At 44.2% G+C, this 27922-nt stretch overlaps 1 long non-coding RNA gene and 3 other non-coding genes across 4 annotated transcripts; 2 read left to right on the top strand and 2 right to left on the bottom strand.

Annotated features, from left to right (window-relative positions):
• Positions 1-9907: 9907 nt before the first annotated feature.
• Positions 9908-11903, top strand: LOC116362901 (uncharacterized). The gene is made up of 3 exons (XR_004207799.1): positions 9908-10168; positions 10857-10938; positions 11852-11903. It is a non-coding gene; the product is annotated as an uncharacterized LOC116362901 (long non-coding RNA).
• A 465-nt stretch (positions 11904-12368) lies between these two features.
• On the bottom strand, positions 12369-12475 carry LOC116362906 (U6 spliceosomal RNA). Its single transcript, XR_004207803.1, has one exon. It is a non-coding gene; the product is annotated as a U6 spliceosomal RNA (small nuclear RNA).
• A 2611-nt stretch (positions 12476-15086) lies between these two features.
• LOC116362905 (U6 spliceosomal RNA) lies at positions 15087-15193 on the bottom strand. The gene has a single exon (XR_004207802.1). It is a non-coding gene; the product is annotated as a U6 spliceosomal RNA (small nuclear RNA).
• Positions 15194-22908: 7715 nt separating this feature from the next.
• LOC116362904 (U6 spliceosomal RNA) lies at positions 22909-23015 on the top strand. The gene has a single exon (XR_004207801.1). It is a non-coding gene; the product is annotated as a U6 spliceosomal RNA (small nuclear RNA).
• Positions 23016-27922: the final 4907 nt, after the last annotated feature.

Below are 27922 nucleotides of genomic sequence, written 5' to 3'. Positions count from 1 at the left end.
CTTCTATGATATCAGGCTCTGTTTCCTGAGTGACTTAAAGCAGATGGTGTTAACCTACTATTAGCCGTTCTTCTATGATATCAGGCTCTGTTTCCTGAGTGACTTAAAGCAGATGGTGTTAACCTACTATTAGCCGTTCTTCTATGATATCAGGCTCTGTTTCCTGAGTGACTTAAAGCAGATGGTGTTAACCTACTATTAGCCGTTCTTCTATGATATCAGGCTCTGTTTCCTGAGTGACTTAAAGCAGATGGTGTTAACCTACTATTAGCCGTTCTTCTATGATATCAGGCTCTGTTTCCTGAGTGACTTAAAGCAGATGGTGTTAACCTACTATTAGCCGTTCTTCTATGATATCAGGCTCTGTTTCCCGAGTGACTTAAAGCAGATGGTGTTAACCTACTATTAGCCGTTCTTCTATGATATCAGGCTCTGTTTCCTGAGTGACTTAAAGCAGATGGTGTTAACCTACTATTAGCCGTTCTTCTATGATATCAGGCTCTGTTTCCTGAGTGACTTAAAGCAGATGGTGTTAACCTACTATTAGCCGTTCTTCTATGATATCAGGCTCTGTTTCCTGAGTGACTTAAAGCAGATGGTGTTAACCTACTATTAGCCGTTCTTCTATGATATCGGGCTCTGTTTCCTGAGTGACTTAAAGCAGATGGTGTTAACCTACTATTAGCCGTTCTTCTATGATATCAGGCTCTGTTTCCTGAGTGACTTAAAGCAGATGGTGTTAACCTACTATTAGCCGTTCTTCTATGATATCAGGCTCTGTTTCCTGAGTGACTTAAAGCAGATGGTGTTAACCTACTATTAGCCGTTCTTCTATGATATCAGGCTCTGTTTCCTGAGTGACTTAAAGCAGATGGTGTTAACCTACTATTAGCCGTTCTTCTATGATATCAGGCTCTGTTTCCTGAGTGACTTAAAGCAGATGGTGTTAACCTACTATTAGCCATTCTTCTATGATATCAGGCTCTGTTTCCTGAGTGACTTAAAGCAGATGGTGTTAACCTACTATTAGCCGTTCTTCTATGATATCAGGCTCTGTTTCCTGAGTGACTTAAAGCAGATGGTGTTAACCTACTATTAGCCGTTCTTCTATGATATCAGGCTCTGTTTCCTGAGTGACTTAAAGCAGATGGTGTTAACCTACTATTAGCCGTTCTTCTATGATATCAGGCTCTGTTTCCTGAGTGACTTAAAGCAGATGGTGTTAACCTACTATTAGCCGTTTTTCTATGATATCAGGCTCTGTTTCCTGAGTGACTTAAAGCAGATGGTGTTAACCTACTATTAGCCGTTCTTCTATGATATCAGGCTCTGTTTCCTGAGTGACTTAAAGCAGATGGTGTTAACCTACTATTAGCCGTTCTTCTGTGATATCAGGCTCTGTTTCCTGAGTGACTTAAAGCAGATGGTGTTAACCTGCTCTTAGCCGTTCTTCTATGATATCAGGCTCTGTTTCCTGAGTGACTTAAAGCAGATGGTGTTAACCTACTCTTAGCCGTTCTTCTATGATATCAGGCTCTGTTTCCTGAGTGACTTAAAGCAGATGGTGTTAACCTACTATTAGCCGTTCTTCTATGATATCAGGCTCTGTTTCCTGAGTGACTTAAAGCAGATGGTGTTAACCTACTATTAGCCGTTCTTCTATGATATCAGGCTCTGTTTCCTGAGTGACTTAAAGCAGATGGTGTTAACCTACTATTAGCCGTTCTTCTGTGATATCAGGCTCTGTTTCCTGAGTGACTTAAAGCAGATGGTGTTAACCTACTATTAGCCGTTCTTCTATGATATCAGGCTCTGTTTCCTGAGTGACTTAAAGCAGATGGTGTTAACCTACTATTAGCCGTTCTTCTGTGATATCAGGCTCTGTTTCCTGAGTGACTTAAAGCAGATGGTGTTAACCTGCTCTTAGCCGTTCTTCTATGATATCAGGCTCTGTTTCCTGAGTGACTTAAAGCAGATGGTGTTAACCTACTCTTAGCCGTTCTTCTATGATATCAGGCTCTGTTTCCTGAGTGACTTAAAGCAGATGGTGTTAACCTACTATTAGCCGTTCTTCTATGATATCAGGCTCTGTTTCCTGAGTGACTTAAAGCAGATGGTGTTAACCTACTATTAGCCGTTCTTCTATGATATCAGGCTCTGTTTCCTGAGTGACTTAAAGCAGATGGTGTTAACCTACTATTAGCCGTTCTTCTATGATATCAGGCTCTGTTTCCTGAGTGACTTAAAGCAGATGGTGTTAACCTACTATTAGCCATTCTTCTATGATATCAGGCTCTGTTTCCTGAGTGACTTAAAGCAGATGGTATTAACCTACTATTAGCCGTTCTTCTATGATATCAGGCTCTGTTTCCTGAGTGACTTAAAGCAGATGGTGTTAACCTACTATTAGCCGTTCTTCTATGATATCAGGCTCTGTTTCCTGAGTGACTTAAAGCAGATGGTGTTAACCTACTATTAGCCGTTCTTCTATGATATCAGGCTCTGTTTCCTGAGTGACTTAAAGCAGATGGTGTTAACCTACTATTAGCCGTTCTTCTATGATATCAGGCTCTGTTTCCTGAGTGACTTAAAGCAGATGGTGTTAACCTACTATTAGCCGTTCTTCTATGATATCAGGCTCTGTTTCCTGAGTGACTTAAAGCAGATGGTGTTAACCTACTATTAGCCGTTCTTCTATGATATCAGGCTCTGTTTCCTGAGTGACTTAAAGCAGATGGTGTTAACCTACTATTAGCCGTTCTTCTATGATATCAGGCTCTGTTTCCTGAGTGACTTAAAGCAGATGGTGTTAACCTGCTCTTAGCCGTTCTTCTATGATATCAGGCTCTGTTTCCTGAGTGACTTAAAGCAGATGGTGTTAACCTACTATTAGCCGTTCTTATATAATATCAGGCTCTGTTTCCTGAGTGACTTAAAGCAGATGGTGTTAACCTACTATTAGCCGTTCTTATATAATATCAGGCTCTGTTTCCTGAGTGACTTAAAGCAGATGGTGTTAACCTACTATTAGCCGTTCTTATATAATATCAGGCTCTGTTTCCTGAGTGACTTAAAGCAGATGGTGTTAACCTACTATTAGCCGTTCTTATATAATATCAGGCTCTGTTTCCTGAGTGACTTAAAGCAGATGGTGTTAACCTACTATTAGCCGTTCGCTCCGATGCTTTATCTGAGATGTATTTGTCTCTGTCGGCGTGCATCTAGGTCAAATAAATCATCTATAGGAAGGGTATGGTAGGGTGGGCCACGCCCCCTAAATCCACCATAACACCGGTCCTGTAATCATACTTTATATAATCTTAGACCCTGAGCCTAGCTACACCTGCCATAACCTTTGACCCTAGTTTGACCTCTAATCTCCCAAACCTCTGATCTCTAACAGCTGACCTCTAACATGTGTTCTGCTTCATATCCAAATGATCAGTCAGTTGTTCCAGAAGTCGTGCCCTGGCTGTATTCCTGACCTCTAACCCCTGACCTCTAATCCTTGACCTCTAACCCCTGACCTCTAACCTGTGTTCTGGTTGCTGTCCAGGTTATCAGCTAGTTGTTCCAGTAGTTGTCACCTGGCTGTATTCCTGACCCCTGACCTCTAACCTGTGTTCTGGTTGCTGTCCAGGTTATCAGCTAGTTGTTCCAGTAGTTGTCTCCTGGCTGTATTCCTGACCTCTAACCTGTGTTCTGCTTGCTGTCCAGGTTATCAGCTAGTTGTTCCAGTAGTTGTCTCCTGGCTGTATTCCTGACCCCTGACCTCTAACCTGTGTTCTGGTTGCTGTCCAGGTTATCAGCTAGTTGTTCCAGTAGTTGTCTCCTGGCTATATTCCTGACCTCTAACCTGTGTTCTGGTTGCTGTCCAGGTTATCAGCTAGTTGTTCCAGTAGTTGTCTCCTGGCTGTATTCCTGACCTCTAACCTGTGTTCTGGTTGCTGTCCAGGTTATCAGCTAGTTGTTCCAGTAGTTGTCTCCTGGCTGCGTTCCGCCGGTGCTTCTTCCCCTCGTAGTGCTGCTGGGCCATCGCTGGGTTGTTGAACCAAGCCCCACACAGGAAGCACGACCTACACGCTGTGTTGCCATTGGTCACTAGCCAGGTAATGGGAGGGGCTGGGGGAGGCGGCATTGGCAGAGGGTGCGTGTCGGATGAACTGGGGGAGGAGTCTGTGTCACAGGAAATAAGGATTCATATATATTCATATATGTATTCATGAAACATGTTTATTAAGGAAAGTGTGTGTGTGTATTGGAAAACTGTGTGTGTGTGTGTGTGTGTGTGTGTGTGTGTGTGTGTGTGTGTGTGTGTGTGTGTGTGTGTGTGTGTGTGTGTGTGTGTGTGTGTGTGTGTGTGTGTGTGTGTGTGTGTGTGTGTGTGTGTGTGTGTGTGTGAATTGGAAAACGTATGTGTGTGTGTGTGTGTGTGTGTATTGGAAAGCGTGTGTGTGTGTTACCTGTGGGAGGGGTAGTAGAAATAGTAGGTGAGGAGCCCAACACTAGTTTGACGCTCTTAGCATGAGTCTTTCCCTGGTAGTGGGACTGGGCCACTATGGCTGAGGTAAAGAACATGTTACACAGACTACAACACTTGTTACCATCCACAGCTGTCTCCTCGCTATCCTGGAGGAGACAGAAATAGGAGAGAAAGAGAGAGAGGAGAGAGAATGAGAGAGAGATGTGTGTGTTTGTGTGAGAGAGATTCAACCTCCCCAATTCATTGCAGAGATCAAAGGAAGCTGAGTTTTATCTGCAGACCCACAGGACTGCTGGACCAGTGCCCCCCATGGGGACAGAGCGCTTTGAATGTACACACACACACACACACACACACACACACACACTGCACGTACAAAGAGTTGGCCTAGCAGAGGAAGAGGAAGAGGTAACATTCTGTCTGACTGACTGTTAGTTGGCCTAGCAGAGGAAGAGGTACCATTCTGTCTGACTGACTGTTAGTTGGCCTAGCAGAGGAAGAGGTAACATTCTGTCTGACTGACTGTTAGTTGGCCTAGCAGAGGAAGAGGAAGAGGTACCATTCTGTCTGACTGACTGTTAGTTGGCCTAGCAGAGGAAGATGTAACATTCTGTCTGACTGACTGTTAGTTGGCCTAGCAGAGGAAGAGGTACCATTCTGTCTGACTGACTGTTAGTTGGCCTAGCAGAGGAAGATGTAACATTCTGTCTGACTGACTGTTATATGGCCTAGCAGAGGAAGAGGAAGAGGTAACATTCTGTCTGACTGACTGTTAGTTGGCCTAGCAGAGGAAGAGGTACCATTCTGTCTGACTGACTGTTAGTTGGCCTAGCAGAGGAAGAGGAAGAGGTAACATTCTGTCTGACTGACTGTTAGTTGGCCTAGCAGAGGAAGAGGTAACATTCTGTCTGACTGACTGTTAGTTGGCCTAGAAGAGGAAGAGGTACCATTCTGTCTGACTGACTGTTAGTTGGCCTAGCAGAGGAAGATGTAACATTCTGTCTGACTGACTGTTAGTTGGCCTAGCAGAGGAAGAGGTAGAGAAAGAGAGAGAAGGGATGCGAGAAAGAGACAAACACTGACACACACACAGACAGCCGTACAGCGTTGTCAGGTCTCAGTCTCTTGGAGGGAGGGCCTCCGTCCTCAGGGTGAAGCATGTAGAAGAGACGGACCTTGTTGCCATGTTTCTTACTCTGAACGACAAGAGACAAGACTAATTAAACTGTTACAAGTTATTTAGTATTTACAGGTGTGTGTGTGTGTGTGTGTGAGAGAGAGACTAACCTCGTAGTGTGCCACGCGTTGAGACACTGAGATGAGTTGAGCATTGCAGATGTTACAGTAGCTCTCTGTGAAGAGACCACCATCACACACACCTGTTACCCACTTCATCTGTACACAGACAGACAGACAGACAGACAGACAGACAGACAGACAGACAGACAGACAGACAGACAGACAGACAGACAGACAGACAGACAGACAGACAGACAGACAGACAGACAGACAGACAGACAGACAGACAGACAGACAGACAGACAGACAGACAGACAGACAGACAGACAGACAGACAGAAAAGGAGAGGAGAAGGAGAGTGAGAGGAGAAGATAGATAACAACAACTATTTTATTCCCTTCAACCTGTCTCCTCTTCTCCCCTCTAGTCTGAGTTGTATCCCCTCTTCCCTCTAGTCTGAGTTGTATCCCCTCTTCCCTCTCGTCTGAGTTGTATCCCCTCTTCTCTCTAGTCTGAGTTGTATCCCCTCTTCCCTCTAGTCTGAGTTGTATCCCCTCTTCTCTCTAGTCTGAGTTGTCTCCCCTCTTCCCTCTAGTCTGAGTTGTATCCCCTCTTCCCTCTAGTCTGAGATGTATATTGAGCCTTTACCATCCCAGTGATACCATAGTAATGGTCAACCAACTGTTTCTAGGTTATTGATTTAAAGATCAAAAGATGTCTCCCTCCTCCTTCCCCCTTCATCTCCATCTACTCCACTCTTGATGGCAGAGGAGAGAGAGAGATTCCTAGAGAGAGACATAGAGAGAGAAACCTAGAGAAAGAGATCTATAGAGAGAAAGAGAGAGACAGAGAGAGAGAGAGATAGAGACCTGGAGAGAGCGAGAGAGAGACCTAGAGAGAGAGAGACATGGAGAGAGAGAGAGACAGAAAGACAGAGAGAAAGACCTAGAGAAAGAGATCTATAGAGAGAAAGAGAGAGACAGAGAGAGAGAGAGATAGAGACCTGGAGAGAGCGAGATAGAAACCTAGATAGAGAGAGACATGGAGAGAGAGAGAGACAGAAAGACAGAGAGAAAGACCTAGAGAAAGAGATCTATAGAGAGAGAGACACCTAGAGAGAGAGAGATAGAGACCTAGATAGAGAGACCTAGAGAGAGAGAGAGGAAGAGAGAGAGAGAGAGAGATGTAGAAAGAGAGAAATATAGGAAGAGAGAGCATGCGGAGAAAAGGAAGTGCAGAAGAGAGGGAGAGCCAGAAACACTGGTTGCATTTCTACATCTAAGTACTGCATATACCACATGATACCACATTGATACACTGAAGTTAACCTTAAATGAGACCCCCTCTCCCTCCATCTCTTATGATGTACTCACCTTCCGTTCTCTCCAGTGCAAACACCCAATATCGGGGAAGTTTTAGACAAGAAAAACTAAGAAATATAAAAGTTTAGAGTCCAAAGCTCTGACGATAGCTTCTGGTGTTCTTGTATGTAAAATCAATTGCATTTGGTTGTTGAATTAACAGCCTCTGCTAGCTCGCCTCTCGGTGTGCGGTCATTCGCCCCTGAGCCAGAGTGTTTTCAGCCGACCGTTTTCTCCCCATGGTTAGAGTAGCAGTTAGAAATGCAACGGACCTGGACCCGTGCTCCCGGTATCACAAACAATGCAGATGATGAGCTGCGCGCCATAGACACAGCTGGACACAGAGACAGAGAGACAAAGAGACAGAGAGACAAAGAGACAGAGAGACAGAGAGACAAAGAGACAGAGAGACACAGAGACAGAGAGACACAGAGACAGAGAGACACAGAGACAGAGAGACACAGAGACAAAGAGACAGAGAGACACAGAGACAGAGAGACACAGAGACAGAGAGACACAGAGACACAGAGACAAAGAGACAGAGAGACAGAGAGAGAAATAAATAATCTGATTTTTTGCTGCATGGAATATCTTCTCTCCTGATAAAATCACGATTTGCGAAGACGTTTTCACTCAATATAAATATTTTTAAAAGGACAAAGTTATTTGTGTCCTCTTCACACAACCGACCCATTCAAAGCGACATGTGTGACCCGACTGTGCCTTTGGCCAGCCCAGCAGCACTGCGTGATTCTCAGAGGTGTGCGTGTCCTGTTTGTTCAAAACATTATGAACACCTGCTCTTTCCATGACATAGACTGACCAGGTGAATGTTGGGGTGGCAAAGTAGCCTAGTGGTTAGAGCGTTGGACTAGTAACCGGAAGGTTGCAAGTTCAAACCCCCGAGCTGACAAGGTACAAATCTGTCGTTCGGAACAGGCTGTTCCTAGGCCGTCATTGAAAGTAAGAATTTGTTCTGAACTGACTTGCCTAGTTAAAAAAAAGACTCCCTTATTGATGTCTACTTCAGTGCAGATGAAGGGGAGGAGACAGGTTAAAGAAGGATTTTTAAGCCTTGAGACATGGACTGTGTATGTGTGCCATTCAGAGGGGGATGGGCAAGACAAAATATTTAAGTGCCTTTGAACAGGGTATGGTAGTAGGTGCCAGGCGCATCGGTTTGAGTTTGTCATGAACTGCAACGCTGCTGGATTTGTCACGCTCAACAGTTTCCCGTGTGTATCGTGTACATGGCCCTCCACCCAAATGACATCCAGACAACTTGACACCACTGCCAAGGTTGTGTATATTCCATATGTTAACCAATACTTGAGAAGGGAATACAGTTGATTGACTTCATAACAAGAAGACTGTGAAAACTGTCTACACGGGTGTGTGTGACACGTCTCTTCCTCCATTCAGATCCTATCGTGTTGACGATCGCTAGATACGGTTTTTAACACTTTCCCCGCTAGTCAGGTTGGCCTAATGTTGCATTTCTTGCCTTTGTATTATTTATGGGGGGAATTTCATCAGTACATTGCATTTATGGAAAGCATGCAAAGTTATGTAACATTTGATGCATGTCAGATCCACATGGGCAAATTAGATTAAATTACTGCATAATTGCCATCATTGTAAAGTAGTCTTGCATCATTTAAAAAGGGATTGAATACCTAGATAACAATGCAATACATTACAGACCCATATGCATGTGTGGATTGAAATGCAAGGGAAATATCATGATTTTCACATCATTAAACTAACACATGATACATCTATTATATGATCAACACTGTTTCATTGCAGCCTGGTTGTAAGTCTCTGTAATGTTACAAGGAGTGGAATGTTCGCTAACCAGACTACAGCCCAGACTAGTTCCATTCATTACATACATATTTTCATAGCTTTGGGTGTCCAAAAGATAATGAGTTCACAACTTTCTCCAAATGCAGATAAATGCTGGCTTCTAGCCAACATCAAGTAAGTTAGGTACCAGTGTTGTGCCGAAAATCCCCCTGCCAGAATCCACCCCCTGCCTTCTAATTTTCTTAATTTTGTGTCTCGAGTCAAATACTTTCTGTGACACACATCAGAGTCAAATAGTTTCTATAGAACAAACTTCACGTCAGAAAAAGGCGACCGACATGAATAATTAATGTATGTGTGTTATATTAAACATAGAGGGAGTAAAATGTTGGAAATAAACATTTCAGGACGACTATGTCTGAATTATTATCCTTATACTTTCAAACATACTAGTTGAATAAGACATGGGAGAGATGACGAATTATGGCAAAGAGATTTATTTATAGACTAATACAACAATCAGTAGCGGATTTAGGTACAGGCGACATGGGCAGCCGCCCAGGGGCATCTTGCCCGGGGCAACACGGTGCGGGGCGGACGCTGAAGGGGGGGTTCGCCCAGGGGCATCTTGCCCGGGGCAACACGGTGCGGGGCGGACGCTGAAGGGGGGTTCGCCCAGGGGCATCTTGCCCGGGGCAACACGGTGCGGAGCGGGCGCTGAAGGGGCGGTTCGCCCAGGGCGACATACAAGCTAGAACCGCCACATACACTTGAAACAAATAGCCAAACTGAAAACTGCAGACAAAAATGCTTTCTGCTACTAAGATCAGTGAAATGTAGGCTAAACTGACAGAGTGAAGAGCAGAAATGTCAACTAGCAAGCAAGTCACAGTGACGAGGAACGCGATGGGGGGGGGGGGGGGGGGGGGGAGTGTGTCAGAGGGGAGATTTTCGACACAACACCTGTGTAGAAGCATGGGGGGGGGGGGGGAGTGTGTCAGAGGGGAGATTTTCGACACAACACCTGTGTAGAAGCAAAGGCTACGTATGTATTACAGGTATAACATATACTTTATTTATAACATATACTTTATTTCACCGAAAATCCCTCATTTATTATAATTAATTGTTTTAAGGTTATTTTGAGATGTGTTACACTACTTTCAAGAGTGAACTATTGTATTGTGTTTATTTTCTACATGGTGTTAATGCTGTGAGGTCATCAACGGGAGCCATGCTTTTACTCCTCGGTTTGCTCAGAGCCTGATGAGGAGAGGTATGTGTTATGTACGCTCCGCTCTTTTTAATGCACATTGTAAGCAAATGTCCCAAAAAAGACAACCGAAAATTATACCGTCATTGATTTAGTGTTGCGCTACAGTTTTTAGGAATATATATTAGTGTGAATGGGGATAATGTTTGACTGCAACTTTGCAAGGCTTGCCCAGCCACCGTTACCTTTGCGGGTCTCTCAGGTGCAGACAGCGTGAGTTTTCTGACAGGAATTCAGCACTATTTTGTCTTTTATCAGGCTAATATAGTTGTGTATGGCAGTCCAGACTGCAGCATCAAGCTTTGCTTTGTATTTGTATCCATTCCATGCAGGTATGTTGTGAAATGTGACGATGTATATGTCATGTTTAATGTGCTAATTAGTTAGCTGTTGTTAATTTTGTTACTTTTCTGGGCATGTCAAAATGGCGTTGTTGCCTCATTAGTATACCTCAGGTACAATAGTACACTAAGAAATATTTAGCATTTATTAGCTAATTATTCCTGTACAACATTTTTATAAAATGAAATGAGTCTTTTGAAAATATGAACATGTACATTTTGTACAATGCATTTTTAGTTGTTGACGTGAGTTAGCTCAGAGCGTGATGAAGAGAGGCTAATATAGTTGTGTTTGGGAGTCCAGACAGCAGCACCAACCTTTGTCTTGTATTTGTATCCATTCCATGCAGTCACTAAAAGAGAGACAACCTGCAGGCTTGTGTCCAGAGACTTGTCTTCCACCTACACCTCACCAGAACACAACGTAGAAAGGTACAGTACTGTACAGTGCCTTTAACACGTGCATGATGGGGAGATGAGGCCAGAGGTTGCATTGCATTATAACTTCTCTCTTTTCCCCCTCACTTTTCTCTCTTCCCTCTAACCTCTTTCTCTCTCCCTCCCATTTTCCTCTTTTTCTCTCCCTTTATTTTTCTCTTCTCTTCATTCCACTCCATTCTTTCTCTTTTCTCTCCTCTTTTCTCTTTACTCTCACTTTTCTCTCTCTACTTTCTCTTTCTATCGCTCTCCTTTCTCTCTCATTTTTCTCCCCTTTCTTTCTTTCTCTCTCCCCTTTCTTTCTTTCTTTCTTTCTTTCTTTCTCCTCTTTCTCTCTCTCTCTCCTCTTTCTCTCTCTCTCTCCTCTTTCTCTCTCTCTTTCTCTCTCTCTCATTTCTCTCTCTCTCTTTCTTTCTTCCTCTCTCTTCTTTCTTTCTTTCTTTCTCTCCTCTTTCTCTCTCTCTCTCTCTCTCATTACCACCATCATCACTAAACTACTATCATTACCATCACCCTACTACTACAACCACCATCATTACTACTACTACCACCATCACTACTACTACTACTACCATCATCACTAAACTGCTATCATTACCATCACCCTACTACTACTACTACCACCACCATTACTACTACTACTACTCATACCACCATCATCATTACCACTACTACCACTACTACTACTACTACTACCATCATCACTAAACTGCTATCATTACCCTACTACTACCATCATCATTACTACCACCACCACCATCATTACTACTACTACTACCATCATTACCACTACTACTACCTCCATCATCATTACTACTACTACTACTACCACCATCACTACTACTACTACTACTACTACCATCATTACCACTACTACTACCTCCATCATCATTACTACTACTACTAGTACTACTACTACTACCACCACCATCATTACCACTACTACTACTACCACCATCATCATTACCACTACTACTACTACTACTACTACCACCACCAGCAAGAGCAACATCATTGATATATACAGAGAAAAGAGTCGGCCCAAGAATTGAACCCTGTGGCACCCCCATAGAGACTGCCAGAGGACCGGACAACATGCCCCCCGATTTGACACAAATCTGGTTAGCTTCTGGAGGTTCTTGAATGTGTTCTAAAATTAAAAATAATAGCGATACCGTATCACATCTGAGACACGAACAAAACGCGTCTTTACTGCTACACCATCTTGGGAAATTATCACTGTTAGTGATGACATCAATGGATGCAATAGCGCTATGTGGCCACCAGGTGGAGGTATTGGAACAACATTAACATGAAGTCACTGCCATTATGGCACCATTTCCAATGGAATTTAAAACATGTTCTTATGGGTAATACTAGGTGGAAGATGGATGTCCCCCCTTATATATCGGGGTAAAAGGGGTCAAAATAAGGAACGCTTCACGAATTTGCGTGTCATCCTTGCGCAGGGGCCATGCTAATCTTCTCTGTATCGTTCCAATTTTAGTATATGTGCTGCCGAAGCGAGCACAATACAGACATAGGAGAGGCCCTCATATATAGAGCACAACCCCCCTGACGTTTCGGATCCAGGTTGGGGTCAAACAGACCTTCAGAGGCTCAAAAACCACCCATAGAAGGTTCCCACAGGATATTGTATAGACAGGAAACTGCTAGGGATAATAATGGCTACCTCGTGTGTTGTAATGTTCTAACCTCTGCCTCAGAGTTGCAACGTATGCTGGGTGATATGCGAGTACACTGTCCCGTCTAGGACGTTGATAGGGTAGAACATAATGACGTAACAAAAGCCCTCGCACAAAACCCCACCCACTCACTGAAACCCGACACGCTCTGGGGCTGCATTCACTAAAGGTCCTCACGCATAGACGTAGCAGGAAATGTTGTGAAGCCTACGTCAAAAATACCCTAACATGGGGGTTTTAAAATCGTGTACCTTACGTGAAAATTTGCTGTTTGGTAAGAAAGAAAGTGATCAGTGATCAATTGTAAAAACTGCTGTTTTGTGACATTTTGACTTTAGTTATAGATGTAGAGACATTTAATTGATTATTATAAGGAATGATTCTAGACTAAAATGTAGTGTAATAAGCTTTTGGACTCCTCCCCCTGCTGGTTGTAGTTGCTCTTCCCCTGGTCTTTGTTCCCCACCCTTCCCCCGCTCTCTGCAACATGGCCTGGCCAAAGATACTTATAACCAACTCCCCATTTAGTAGTGAGAGAAGCAGAATAGAGCGACACAGAAGAGTAGTAGAGACAGAGAGAGGTTATTTATTTATCTTGTGTCCTTTAGCCATTTGTACATTGTTAGAACACTGTATATATATATAATATGACATTTGTAATGTCTTTACTGTTTTGAAACTTCTGTATGTGTAATGTTTACTGTTCATTTTTGTTGTTTTTCACTTTATATATTCACTTTGTATGTTGTCTACCTCACTTGCTTTGGCAATGTTAACACATGTTTCCCATGCCAATAAAGCCCTTGAATTGAATTGAATTGAATTGAGAGGAGAGAGAATAGAGCGACACAGAAGAGTAGTAGAGAGAGGTGAGAGAATGGGCGAGAATTGAACCCTGTGGCACCCCCATAGAGACTGCCAGAGGACCGGACAACAAGATTTGACACAAATCTGGTTAGCTTCTGGAGGTTCCTGAATGTGTTCTAAAATAAAAAATAATAGCGATACCGTATCACATTGGGTGAGGCAGGTTACCGGAAGGTATAATCGAATAAAAAATTGAAAATAGATCGAAAATAAAATTGAAATATATATATACAAAAAAAATCCGAAAAATACAAAAGTACACGAGACACGTCTTCACTGCTACGCCATCTTGGGAAATTATCACTGTTAGTGAAAATACCAAATCAAATCAAATGTTATTTGTCACATACACATGGTTAGCAGATGTTAATGCGAGTGTAGCGAAATGCTTGTGCTTCTAGTTTCCGACAATGCAGTAATAACCAACAAGTAATCTAACTAACAATTCCAAAACTACTGTCTTATACACACAAGTGTAAGGGGATAAAGAATATGTACATAAAGATATGAATGAGTGATGGTACAGAGCGGCATAGGCAAGATACAGTAGATGGTATCGAGTACAGTATATACATATGAGATGAGTATGTAAACAAAGTGGCATAGTTAAAGTGGCTAGTGATACATGTATTACATAAAGATGCAGTAGATGATATAGAGTACAGTATATACGTATACATATGAGATTAATAATGTAGGGTATGTAAACATTATATTAGGTAGCATTGTTTAAAGTGGCTAGTCATATATTTTACATCATTTCCCATCAATTCCCATTATTAAAGTGGCTGGAGTTGAGTCAGTGTGTTGGCAGCAGCCACTCAATGTTAGTGGTGGCTGTTTAACAGTCTGATGGCCTTGAGATAGAAGCTGTTTTTCAGTCTCTCGGTCCCAGCTTTGATGCACCTGTACTGACCTCGCCTTCTGGATGATAGCGGGGTGAACAGGCAGTGGCTCGGGTGGTTGTTGTCCTTGATGATCTTTATGGCCTTCCTGTAACATCAGGTGGTGTAGGTGTCCTGGAGGGCAGGTAGTTTGCCCCCGGTGATGCGTTGTGCAGACCTCACTACCCTCTGGAGAGCCTTACGGTTGTGGGCGGAGCAGTTGCCGTACCAGGCGGTGATACAGCCCGCCAGGATGCTCTCGATTGTGCATCTGTAGAAGTTTGTGAGTGCTTTTGGTGACAAGCCAAATTTCTTCAGCCTCCTGAGGTTGAAGAGGCGCTGCTGCGCCTTCTTCACGATGCTGTCTGTGTGGGTGGACCAATTCAGTTTGTCTGTGTATGCCGAGGAACTTAAAACTTGCTAACCTCTCCACTACTGTTCCATCGATGTGGATAGGGGGGTGTTCCCTCTGCTGTTTCCTGAAGTCCACAATCATCTCCTTAGTTTTGTTGTTACCAATGTATGCAATAGCGCTATGTGGCCACCAGATGGAGGTATTGGAACAACATTAACATGAAGTCACTGCCATTATGGCACCATTTCCAATGGGATTTAAAACATTTTCTTATGGGTAATACTAGGAAGAAGATGGATGTCCCCCCTTATATATCGGGGTAAAAGGGGTCAAAATAAGGAACGCTTCACGAATTTGCGTGTCATCCTTGCGCAGGGGCCATGCTAATCTTCTCTGTATCGTTCCAATTTTAGTATATGTGCTGCCGAAGCGAGCACAATACAGACATAGGAGAGGCCCTCATATATAGAGCACAACCCCCCTGACGTTTCGGATCCAGGTTGGGGTCAAACAGACCTTCAGAGGCTCAAAAACCACCCATAGAAGGTTCCCACAGGATATTGTATAGACAGGAAACTGCTAGGGATAATAATGGCTACCTCGTGTGTTGTAATGTTCTAACCTCTGCCTCAGAGTTGCAACGTATGCTGGGTGATATGCGAGTACACTGTCCCGTCTAGGACGTTGATAGGGTAGAACATAATGACGTAACAAAAGCCCTCGCACAAAACCCCACCCACTCACTGAAACCCGACACGCTCTGGGGCTGCATTCACTAAAGGTCCTCACGCATAGACGTAGCAGGAAATGTTGTGAAGCCTACGTCAAAAATACCCTAACATGGGGGTTTTAAAATCGTGTACCTTACGTGAAAATTTGCTATTTGGTAAGAAAGAAAGTGATCAGTGATCAATTGTAAAAACTGCTGTTTTGTGACATTTTGACTTTAGTTATAGATGTAGAGACATTTAATTGATTATTTTAACTTAAGGAATGATTCTAGACTAAAATGTAGTGTAATAAGCTTTTGGACTCCTCCCCCTGCTGGTTGTAGTTGCTCTTCCCCTGGTCTTTGTTCCCCACCCTTCCCCCGCTCTCTGCAACATGGCCCGGCCAAAGATACTTATAACCAACTCCCCATTTAGTAGTGAGAGAAGCAGAATAGAGCGACACAGAAGAGTAGTAGAGACAGAGAGAGGAGAGAGAACTAGAACGAGAGAAACAGCAGAGAGGGAAATGGTAAAGAGAGCGACTAGAGAACTAGTACGAGAGTGTTAGGGTTGCGTCAATTCGAATCTGGTATCAGAACAAGTTATAACACTGAGTCACTGATTGTACTCTATGTACTTTTATTAGCTAAGCAATAAATGGCAAATGCAACTTTCGTATATACGGGCTCACTGTAATACCACGCAGGGCAGAACAGGGAACTGACAGGATATAAGGAAACAGCTGTTTCCATATACTGTGATAGACATAGTTCCAAACCGTCTGTTGGCCTATCACAGTAGAGGCTGAGCGTGGTTTAGACTTGCTCAGCCTATCTCAGGCGGGTCCCCGCCTCTTGGCGCTTCTTGGAGTCCACCCTCCGTCGATGTATAGATTCTTACTGTTCTGGTATCACCCCATAGTTACAACAGTTGCTCAATTCCTGCTATTGTGTTGTTCAGTATTTTTCCAGCTCAGTTATACCTCGTGATGACCACCCCTCCCTATACCTGATAAACCACAACTTTGTAAGATACAGCAAGTCACACCATGTGCTCAATATTGTCACATACAAACACAAGGACAAAGCATCTGCTGGGCTGTTATCTACAGTTTTGCAACATGCAGGTTACACCATGTTACTCAGTTCTTGTCACACACACAAACAGGCAAGTAGATGTAGCAAGCAGTTGTTTAATCTCATGATGCTCCAGTGCACAAATGCAGATACTTCACACAGCCAACATCAGATAATATTTAATCATATATATGGTAATGGCTATAATGCAAAACACAGGATCCCACAAGAGAAACAGCAGCGAGGGAAACGGTAACGAGAGCAACAGGGAACTAAAAATCAAATCAAATCAAATTTTATTTGTCACATACACATGGTTAGCAGATGTTAATGCGAGTGTAGCGAAATGCTTGTGCTTCTAGTTCCGACAATGCAGTAATAACGAACAAGTAATCTAACTAACAATTCCAAAAATACTACTGTCTTATACACAGTGTAAGGGGATAAGGAATATGTACATAAGGATATATGAATGAGTGATGGTACAGAGCAGCATAGGCAAGATACAGTAGATGATATCGAGTACAGTATAACATATGAGATGAGTATGTAAACAAAGTGGCATAGTTAAAGTGGCTAGTGATACATGTATTACATAAGGATGCAGTCGATGATATAGAGTACAGTATATACGTATGCATATGAGATGAATAATGTAGGGTAAGTAACATTATATAAGGTAGCATTGTTTAAAGTGGCTAGTGATATATTTACATCATTTCCCATCAATTCCCATTATTAAAGTGGCTGGAGTTGAGTCAGTGTCATTGACAGTGTGTTGGCAGCAGCCACTCAATGTTAGTGGTGGCTGTTTAACAGTCTGATGGCCTTGAGATAGAAGCTGTTTTTCAGTCTCTCGGTCCCAGCTTTGATGCACCTGTACTGACCTCGCCTTCTGGATGATAGCGGGGTGAACAGGCAGTGGCTCGGGTGGTTGATGTCCTTGATGATCTTTATGGCCTTCCTGTAGCATCGGGTGCTGTAGGTGTCCTGGAGGGCAGGTAGTTTGCCCCCGGTGATGCGTTGTACAGACCTCACTACCCTCTGGAGAGCCTTACGGTTGAGGGCGGTGCAGTTGCCATACCAGGCGGTGATACAGCCCGCCAGGATGCTCTCGATTGTGCATCTGTAGAAGTTTGTGAGTGCTTTTGGTGACAAGCCAAATTTCTTCAGCCTCCTGAGGTTGAAGAGGTGCTGCTGCGCCTTCTTCATGATGCTGTCTGTGTGAGTGGACCAATTCAGTTTGTCTGTGATGTGTATGCCAAGGAACTTAAAACTTGCTACCCTCTCCACTACTGTTCCATCGATGTGGATAGGGGGGGTGTTCCCTCTGCTGTTTCCTGAAGTCCACAATCATCTCCTTAGTTTTGTTGACGTTGAGTGTGAGGTTATTTTCCTGACACCACACTCCGAGGGCCCTCACCTCCTCCCTGTAGGCCTTCTCGTCGTTGTTGGTAATCAAGCCTGCCACTGTTGTGTCGTCCGCAAACTTGATGATTGAGTTGGAGGCGTGCGTGGCCACGCAGTCGTGGGTAAACAGGGAGTACAGGAGAGGGCTCAGAACGCACCCTTGTGGGGCCCCAGTGTTGAGGATCAGCGGGGAGGAGATGTTGTTGCCTACCCTCACCACCTGGGGGCGGCCCGTCAGGAAGTCCAGTACCCAGTTGCACAGGGCGGGGTCGAGACCCAGGGTCTCGAGCTTGATGACGAGTTTGGAGGGTACTATGGTGTTGAATGCCGAGCTGTAGTCGATGAACAGCATTCTCACATAGGTATTCCTCTTGTCCAGATGGGTTAGGGCAGTGTGCAGTGTGGTTGAGATTGCATCGTCTGTGGACCTATTTGGGCGGTAAGCAAATTGGAGTGGGTCTAGGGTGTCAGGTAGGGTGGAGGTGATATGGTCCTTGACTAGTCTCTCAAAGCACTTCATGATGACGGATGTGAGTGCTACGGGGCGGTAGTCGTTTAGCTCAGTTACCTTAGCTTTCTTGGGAACAGGAACAATGGTGGCCCTCTTGAAGCATGTGGGAACAGCAGACTGGTATAGGGATTGATTGAATATGTCCGTAAACACACCGGCCAGCTGGTCTGCGCATGCTCTGAGGGCGCGGCTGGGGATGCCGTCTGGGCCTGCAGCCTTGCGAGGGTTAACACGTTTAAATGTCTTACTCACCTCGGCTGCAGTGAAGGAGAGGCCGCATGTTTTCGTTGCAGGCCGTGTCAGTGGCACAGTATTGTCCTCAAAGCGGGCAAAAAAGTTATTTAGTCTGCCTGGGAGCAAGACATCCTGGTCCGTGACTGGGCTGGATTTCTTCCTGTAGTCCGTGATTGACTGTAGACCCTGCCACATGCCTCTTGTGTCTGAGCCGTTGAATTGAGATTCTACTTTGTCTCTGTACTGGCGCTTAGCTTGTTTGATAGCCTTGCGGAGGGAATAGCTGCACTGTTTGTATTCGGTCATGTTACCAGACACCTTGCCCTGATTAAAAGCAGTGGTTCGCGCTTTCAGTTTCACACGAATGCTGCCATCAATCCACGGTTTCTGGTTAGGGAATGTTTTAATCGTTGCTATGGGAATGACATCTTCAACGCACGTTCTAATGAACTCGCACACCGAATCAGCGTATTCGTCAATGTTGTTATCTGACGCAATATGAAACATCTCCCAGTCCACGTGATGGAAGCAGTCTTGGAGTGTGGAGTCAGCTTGGTCGGACCAGCGTTGGACAGACCTCAGCGTGGGAGCCTCTTGTTTTAGTTTCTGTCTGTAGGCAGGGATCAACAAAATGGAGTCGTGGTCAGCTTTTCCGAAAGGGGGGCGGGGCAGGGCCTTATATGCGTCGCGGAAGTTAGAGTAACAATGATCCAAGGTCTTTCCACCCCTGGTTGTGCAATCGATATGCTGATAAAATTTAGGGAGTCTTGTTTTCAGATTAGCCTTGTTAAAATCCCCAGCTACAATGAATGCAGCCTCCGGATAAATTGTTTCCAGTTTGCAGAGAGTTAAATAAAGTTCGTTCAGAGCCATCGATGTGTCTGCTTGGGGGGGGATATATACGGCTGTGATTATAATCGAAGAGAATTCTCTTGGTAGATAATGCGGTCTACATTTGATTGTGAGGAATTCTAAATCAGGTGAACAGATTTGAGTTCCTGTATGTTTCTTTCATCACACCATGTCACGTTGGCCATAAGGCATACGCCCCCACCCCTCTTCTTACCAGAAAGATGTTTGTTTCTGTCGGCGCGATGCGTGGAGAAACCCGTTGGCTGCACCACTTCGGATAGCGTCTCTCCGGTGAGCCACGTTTCCGTGAAGCAAAGAACGTTACAGTCTCTAATGTCCCTCAAGAATGCTACCCTTGCTCGGATTTCATCAACCTTGTTGTCAAGAGACTGGACATTGGCAAGAAGAATGCTAGGGAGTGGTGCACGGTGTGCCCGTCTCCGGAGTCTGACCAGAAGACCGCCTCGTTTCCCTCTCTTTCGGAGTCGTTTTTTTGGGTCGCTGCATAGGATCCGCTCCGTTGTACTGTTTGTAAGGCAGAACACAGGATCCGCGTCGCGAAAAACATATTCTTGGTCGTACTGATGGTGAGTTGACGCTGATCTTATATTCAGTAGTTCTTCTCGACTGTATGTAATGAAACCTAAGATGACCTGGGGTACTAATGTAAGAAATAACACGTAAAAAACAAAAAACTGCATAGTTTCCTAGGAACGCGAAGCGAGGCGGCCATCTCTGTCGGCGCCGGAAGTTGGGAGAGCGAGAGAGAAAAAAGAGAGAACGAGACTGAGATAAAAAGGAGACAAAAAGGGATCGCGAGAGAGAGAAGGGATTGAGACAAAAAGGGAACAAAAAGGAGAAAGAAAAGGGAGTGCGAGACAGGGGAAAAAAAGGATTGAGAGAGAGAGATAAGGGAGAGCGAGAGAGAAAGGAGGAGCGAGACAGAAAAAAGGGAGAGGGAAAAAGTAGAACAAGAGAGAAAGAAAAAGGGAGCAGAGAGAGAAAACAAAAAGGGAGTGAGAGAGAGAGAAAGGGAGCAAAAAGAGAAATGGGAGTAGAGAGAGAAAATATAGCCAATGGATGCAATAGCGCTGTGTGGCCACCAGAGGGATGTATTGGAACAGAATTAACATCCATCTGGTGGCCACATAGCGCTATTGCATCCATTGGCTATATTTTTAAAATCCCATTGGAAAGTGTGCCATAATGGCAGTGACTTCATGTTAATTGTGTTCCAATACATCCATCTAATGGCCACATAGCGCTATTGCATCCATTGGTATTATCAGCCAGCCAATCCAATGACATCCCTCTTCTCTCTCGTTCCCTTTCTCCTGTCTCTCTCTTTTCTCTCATCATTCTACCCCTTTTTCTCAATCCCCTTTTCTAATTTTCTTTCCCTTTTGCCTCTCCCCCTCTTTTTGTCTCTCTTTGTCCCACCCCTTTCTCTCCTCTTTTCTCATTCTCCCTCTCCCCCTCCTGTCTCTTTCTCCCTTTTCTCCCCCCACGACCAGTTTTAAAAACTCTTATTGAACCACACTGAGTCACTGATGTGATCTTCCTGTCTGTGTTGGCCCCCCCTCCCCCTTGGGTTGTGCCGTAGCGGAGATCTTTGTGGGCTATACTCTGCCTGTTTGGCCCTGTCCGGGGGTATCATCGGATGGGGCCACAGTGTCTCCTGACCTCCTGTATTTATGCTGCAGTAGTTTATGTGTCGGGGGGACTAGGGTCAGTCTGTTTTATCTGGAGTACTTCTCCTGTCTTATCTGGTGTCCTGTGTGAATTTAAGTATGCTCTCTCTAATTCTCTCTTTCTCTCTCGGAGGACCCTGAGCCCTAGGACCATGCCTCAGCACTATTTGGCACGATGACTCCTTGCTGTCCCCAGTCCACCTGGCCGTGCTGCTGCTCCAGTTTCAACTGTTCTGCCTGCGGCTATGACCTGTTCACCGGACGTGCTACCTGTCCCAGACCTGCTGTTTTCAACTCAATGAACTTAATGATCGGCTATGAAAAGCCAACTGACATTTACTCCTGAGGTGCTGACTTGCTGCACCCTGGATAACAACTGTGATTATTATTATTTGACCATGCTGGTCATTTATGAACATTTTAACTTCTTGGCCATGTTCTGTTATAATCTCCACCCAGCACAGCCAGAAGAGGACTGGCCACCCCTCATAGCCTGGTTCCTCTCTAGGTTTTGGCCTAGCCACCATGCTTCTACACCTGCATTTTTTTATTTTTTACTAGGCAAGACAGTTAAGAACAAATTCTTATTTTCAATGACGACCTAGGAACAGTGGGTTAACTGCCTGTTCAGGGGCAGAACGACAGATTTGTACCTTGTCAGCTCGGGGGTTTGAACTTGCAACCTTCCGGTTTTTGAGATTTCAGCTGATGTACGAAGGGCATTTGATTTGACTGGCAATGTGTCAACATGAACGTTGAAACAGTCACCCCGCCCTTCCAGCCACCCGCCCTTCCTGCCACAGCCAGGCCACATGTGAATCTCTAGTTCTGTCGTTCTCTTTATCATTTCCCTGTTTCTCTTGTTCTAGTTCTCTCTCGTCTCTCTGTCTCTACTACTCTTCTGTGTTGCTCTATTCTCTCTCTCTACTACTCTTCTGTGTTGCTCTATTCAGCTTCTCTCACTACTAAATGGGGAGTTAGTTATAAGTATCTTTGGCCGGGCCATGTTGCAGAGAGCGGGGGAAGGGTGGGGAACAAAGACCAGGGGAAGAGCAACTACAACCAGCAGGGGGAGGAGTCCAAAAGCTTATTACACTACATTTTAGTCTAGAATCATTCCTTATAATAATCAATTAAATGTCTCTACATCTATAACTAAAGTCAAAATGTCACAAAACAGCAGTTTTTACAATTGATCACTGATCACTTTCTTTCTTACCAAATAGCACATTTTCACTTAAGGTACGCGATTTTAAAACCCCCATGTTAGGGTATTTTTGACGTAGGCTTCACAACATTTCCTGCTACGTTTATGCATGAGGACCTTTAGTGAATGCAGCCCCAGAGCGTGTCGGGTTTCAGTGAGTGGGTGGGGTTTTGTGCAAGGGCTTTTCTTACGTCATTATGTTCTACCCTATCAACGTCCTAGACGGGACAGTGTACTCGCATATCACCCAGCATACATTGCAACTCTGAGGCAGAGGCTAGAACATTACAACACACAAGGTAGCCATTATTATCCCTACCAGTTTCCTGTCTATACAATATCCGGTGGGAACCTTCTATGGGTGGTTTTTGAGCCTCTGAAGATCTGTTTGACCCCAACCAGGATCCGAAACATCAGGGGGGTTGTGCTCTATATATGAGGGCCTCTCCTATGTCTGTATTGTGCTCGCTTCGGCAGCACATATACTAAAATTGGAACGATACAGAGAAGATTAGCATGGCCCCTGCGCAAGGATGACACGCAAATTCGTGAAGCGTTCCTTATTTTGACCCCTTTTACCCCGATATATAAGGGGGGACATCCATCTTCCTCCTAGTATTACCCATAAGAACATGTTTTAAATTCCATTGGAAATGTTGCCATAATGGCAGTGACTTCATGTTAATGTTGTTCCAATACCTCCATCTGGTGGCCAAAAGAAAGAGAGAGAGAGAAAGAAAGAAAGGGGAGAGAGAAAGAAAGAAAGAAAGAAAGGGGAGAAAAATGAGAGAGAAAGGAGAGCGATAGAAAGAGAAAGTAGAGAAAAAAGTGAGAGTAAAGAGAAAAGAGGAGAGAAGAGAAAGAAGAGTGGAATGAAGAGAAGAGAAAAAGAGGAAAATGGGAGGGAGAGAGAGAGAGAGAAAGAGGTTAGAGAGAAAAGTGAGGGGGAAAAGAGAGAAGTTATAATGCAATGCAACCTCTGGCCTCATCTCCCCATCATGCACGTGTTAAAGGCACTGTACAGTACCGTACCTTTCTACGTTGTGTTCTGGTGAGGTGTAGGTGGAAGACAAGTCTGGACACAATTCTGCCGGTTGTCTCTCTTTTAGTGACTGCATGGAATGGATACAAATACAAGACAAAGGTTGGTGCTGCTGTCTGGACTCCCAAACACAACTATATTAGCCTCTCTTCATCACGCTCTGAGCTAACTCACGTCAACAACTAAAAATGCATTGTACAAAATGTACATGTTCATATTTTCAAAAGACTCATTTCATTTTATAAAATGTTGTACAGGAATAATTAGCTAATAAATGCTAAATATTTCTTAGTGTACTATTGTACCTGAGGTATACTAATGAGGCAACAACGCCATTTTGACATACCCAGAAAAGTAACAAAATTAACAACAGCTAACTAATTAGCACATTAAACATGACATATACATCGTCACATTTCACAACATACCTGCATGGAATGGATACAAATACAAAGCAAAGCTTGATGCTGCAGTCTGGACTGCCATACACAACTATATTAGCCTGATAAAAGAAAAAATAGTGCCGAATTCCTGTCAGAAAACTCACGCTGTCTGCACCTGAGAGACCCGCAAAGGTAACGGTGGCTGGGCAAGCCTTGCAAAGTTGCAGTCAAACATTATCCCCATTCACACTAATATATATTCCTAAAAACTGTAGCGCAACACTAAATCAATGACGGTATAATTTTCGGTTGTCTTTTTTGGGACATTTGCTTACAATGTGCATTAAAAAGAGCGGAGCGTACATAACACATGCCTCTCCTCATCAGGCTCTGAGCAAACCGAGGAGTAAAAGCATGGCTCCCGTTGATGACCTCACAGCATTAACACCATGTAGAAAATAAACACAATACAATAGTTCACTCTTGAAAGTAGTGTAACACGTCTCAAAATAACCTTAAAACAATTAATTATAATTAAATGGGGGATTTTCGGTGAAATAAAGTATATGTTATACCTGTAATACATACGTAGCCTTTGCTTCTACACAGGTGTTGTGTCGAAAATCTCCCCTCTGACACAACCCCGCCCCCCCCCCCCTTTCGCGTTCCTCGTTACTGTGACTTGCTTGCTAGTTGACATTTCTGCTCTTCACTCTGTCAGTTTAGCCTACATTTCACTGATCTTAGTAGCAGACATTTTTGTCATTTGGCATTTTTGTCTGCAGTTGTCAGTTTGGCTATTTGTTTCAAGTGTATGTGGCGGTTCTAGCTTGTATGGCGCCCTGGGCGAACCCCCCCTTCAGCGCCCGCCCCGCACCGTGTTGCCCCGGGCAAGATGCCCCTGGGCGAACCCCCCCTTCAGCGCCCGCCCCGCACCGTGTTGCCCCGGGCAAGATGCCCCTGGGCGAACCCCCCCTTCAGCGCCCGCCCCGCACCGTGTTGCCCCGGGCAAGATGCCCCTGGGCGAACCCCCCCTTCAGTGCCCGCCCCGCACCGTGTTGCCCCGGGCAAGATGCCCCTGGGCGAACCCCCCCTTCAGCGCCCGCCCCGCACCGTGTTGCCCCGGGCAAGATGCCCCTGGGCGAACCCCCCTTCAGCGCCCGCCCCGCACCGTGTTGCCCCGGGCAAGATGCCCCTGGGCGAACCCCCCTTCAGCGCCCGCCCCGCACCGTGTTGCCCCGGGCAAGATGCCCCTCGTCATCCCTCCCATGTCTTATTCAACTAGTATGTTTGAAAGTATAAGGATAATAATTCAGACATAGTCGTCCTGAAATGTTTATTCCAACATTTTACTCCCTCTATGTTTAATATAACACACATACATTAATTATTCATGTCGGTCGCCTTTTTCTGACGTGAAGTTTGTTCTATAGAAACTATTTGACTCGGATGTGTGTCACCGAAAGTATTTGACTCGAGACACAAAATTAAGGAAATTAGAAGGCGGGGGGGGGGGGATGGATTCTGGCAGGGGGATTTTCGGCGCAACACTGGTACCTAACTTACTTGATGTTGGCTAGCAGCCAGCATTTATCTGCATTTGGAGAAAGTTGTGAACTCTATCTTTTGGACACCCAAAGCTATGAAAATCGTGTGTATGTAATGAATGGAACTAGTCTGGGCTGTAGTCTGTTTAGCGAACATTCCACTCCTTGTAACATTACAGAGACTTACAACCAGGCTGCAATGAAACAGTGTTGATCATATAATAGATGTATCATGTGTTAGTTTAATGATGTGAAAATCATGATATTTCCCTTGCATTTCAATCCACACGTGCATATGGGTCTGTAATGTATTGCATTGTTATCTAGGTATTCAATCCCTTTTTAAATGATGCAAGACTACTTTACAATGATGGCAATTATGCAGTATTTTAATCTAATTTGCCCATGTGGATCTGACATGCATCAAATGCTCCATAACTTTGCATGCTTTCCATAAATGCAATGTACTGATGAAATTCCCCCCATAAATAATACAAAGGCCAGAAATGCAACATTAGGCCAACCTGACTAGCGGGGAAAGTGTTAAAAACCGTAGCTAGCGATTGTCAACACGATAGGATCTGAATGAAGGAAGAGACGCGTCACACACACCCGTGTAGACAGTTTTCACAGTCTTCTTGTTATGAAGTCAATCAACTGTATTCGCTTCTCAAGTATTGGTTAACATATGGAATATACACAACCTTGGCAGTGGTGTCAAGTTGTCTGGATGTCATTTGGGTGGAGGGCCATGTACACGATACACACGGGAAACTGTTGAGCGTGACAAATCCAGCAGCGTTGCAGTTCTTGACACATTCAAACCCGGTGCGCCTACCATACCCTGTTCAAAGGCACTTAAATATTTTGTGTTGCCCATTCACCCTCTGAATGGCACACATACACAATCCATGTTTCAATTATCTCAATTGTCTAAAAATCCTTCTTTAACCTGTCTCCTCCCCTTCATCTGCACTTAAGTAGACATCAATAAGGGAGTATTTTTTTTAAACCTTTATTTAACTAGGCAAGTCAGTTAAGAACAAATTCTTATTTTCAATGACAGCCGTTTGGAACAGCCTGTTCCAAACAACAGATTTGTACCTTGTCAGCTCAGGGGTTTGAACTTGCAACCTTCAGGTTACTAGTCCAACGCTCTAACCACTAGGCTACTTTCCCGCCCCAACATTCACCTGGTCAGTCTATGTCATGGAAAGAGCAGGTGTTCATAATGTTTTGAACAAACAGGACAGGCACACCTCTGAGAATCACGCAGTGCTGCTGGGCTGGCCAAAGGCACAGTAGGGTCACACATGCCGCTTTGAATGGGTCGGTTGTGTGAAGAGGACACAAATAACTTTGTCCATTTAAAATATGTATTTTGAATAAAAACGTCTTCACGAATCGTGATTTTATCAGGAGAGGAGATACTCCTTGCGGCAATAATCAGATTATTTCTCTCTCTCTCTGTGTCCAGCTGTGTCTATGGCGCGCAGCTCACCATCTGCATTGTTTGTGATACCGGGTAGGTCCGTTGCATTTCTAACTGCTACTCTAACCATGGGGAGAAAACGGTCGGCTGAAAACACTCTGGCTCAGGGGCGAATGACCGCACACCGAGAGGCGAGCGAGCAGAGGCTGTTAATTCAACAACCAAATGCAATTGATTTTACATACAAGAACACCAGAAGCTATCGTCAGAGCTTTGGACTCTAAACTTTTATATTTCTTAGTTTTTCTTGTCTAAAACTTCCCCGATATTGGGTGTTTGGACTGGAGAGAACGGAAGGTGAGTACATCATAAGAGATGGAGGGAGAAGGGGACTCATTTAAGGTTAACTTGAGTGTATCAATGTGGTATCATGTGGTATATACAGTACTTAGATGTAGAAATGCAACCAGTGTTTCTGGCTCTCCCTCTCTTCTGCACTTCATTTTCTCTGCTTGCTCTCTCACTTTTTCTCTTTCTATATTTCTCTCTCTCCCTCTCTAGGTCTCTCTTTCTATCTAGGTCTCTATCTCTCGATCTCTCACTCTCTGGCCCCTAGATCTCTCTCTCTCTGTTTCGCTCTCTCTAGGTCTCTCTCTCAATTCAATTCAATTCAATTCAAGGGCTTTATTGGCATGGGAAACATGTGTTAACATTGCCAAAGCAAGTGAGGTAGATAATATATAAAGTGTATATATAAAGTGAAATAAACAATAAAAATTAACAGTAAACATCACACATACAGAAGTTTCAAAACAATAAAGACATTACAAATGTCATATTATATATATATACAGTGTTTTAACAATGTACAAATGGTAAAGGACACAAGATAAAATAAATAAGCATAGATATGGGTTGTATTTACAATGGTGTGTGTTCTTCACTGGTTGCCCTTTTCTCGTGGCAACAGGTCACAAATCTTGCTGCTGTGATGGCACACTGTGGAATTTCACCCAGTAGATATGGGAGTTTTTCAAAATTGGATTTGTTTTCGAATTGTTTGTGGATCTG

The sequence above is a fragment of the Oncorhynchus kisutch genome, unplaced genomic scaffold (genome assembly GCF_002021735.2).
Source record: "Oncorhynchus kisutch isolate 150728-3 unplaced genomic scaffold, Okis_V2 scaffold898, whole genome shotgun sequence".
NCBI classification, from domain to species: domain Eukaryota; kingdom Metazoa; phylum Chordata; class Actinopteri; order Salmoniformes; family Salmonidae; genus Oncorhynchus; species Oncorhynchus kisutch.
The sequence above is the reverse complement of the archived record's forward strand: the minus strand, read 5'-3'. Positions and strand labels throughout refer to the sequence as shown.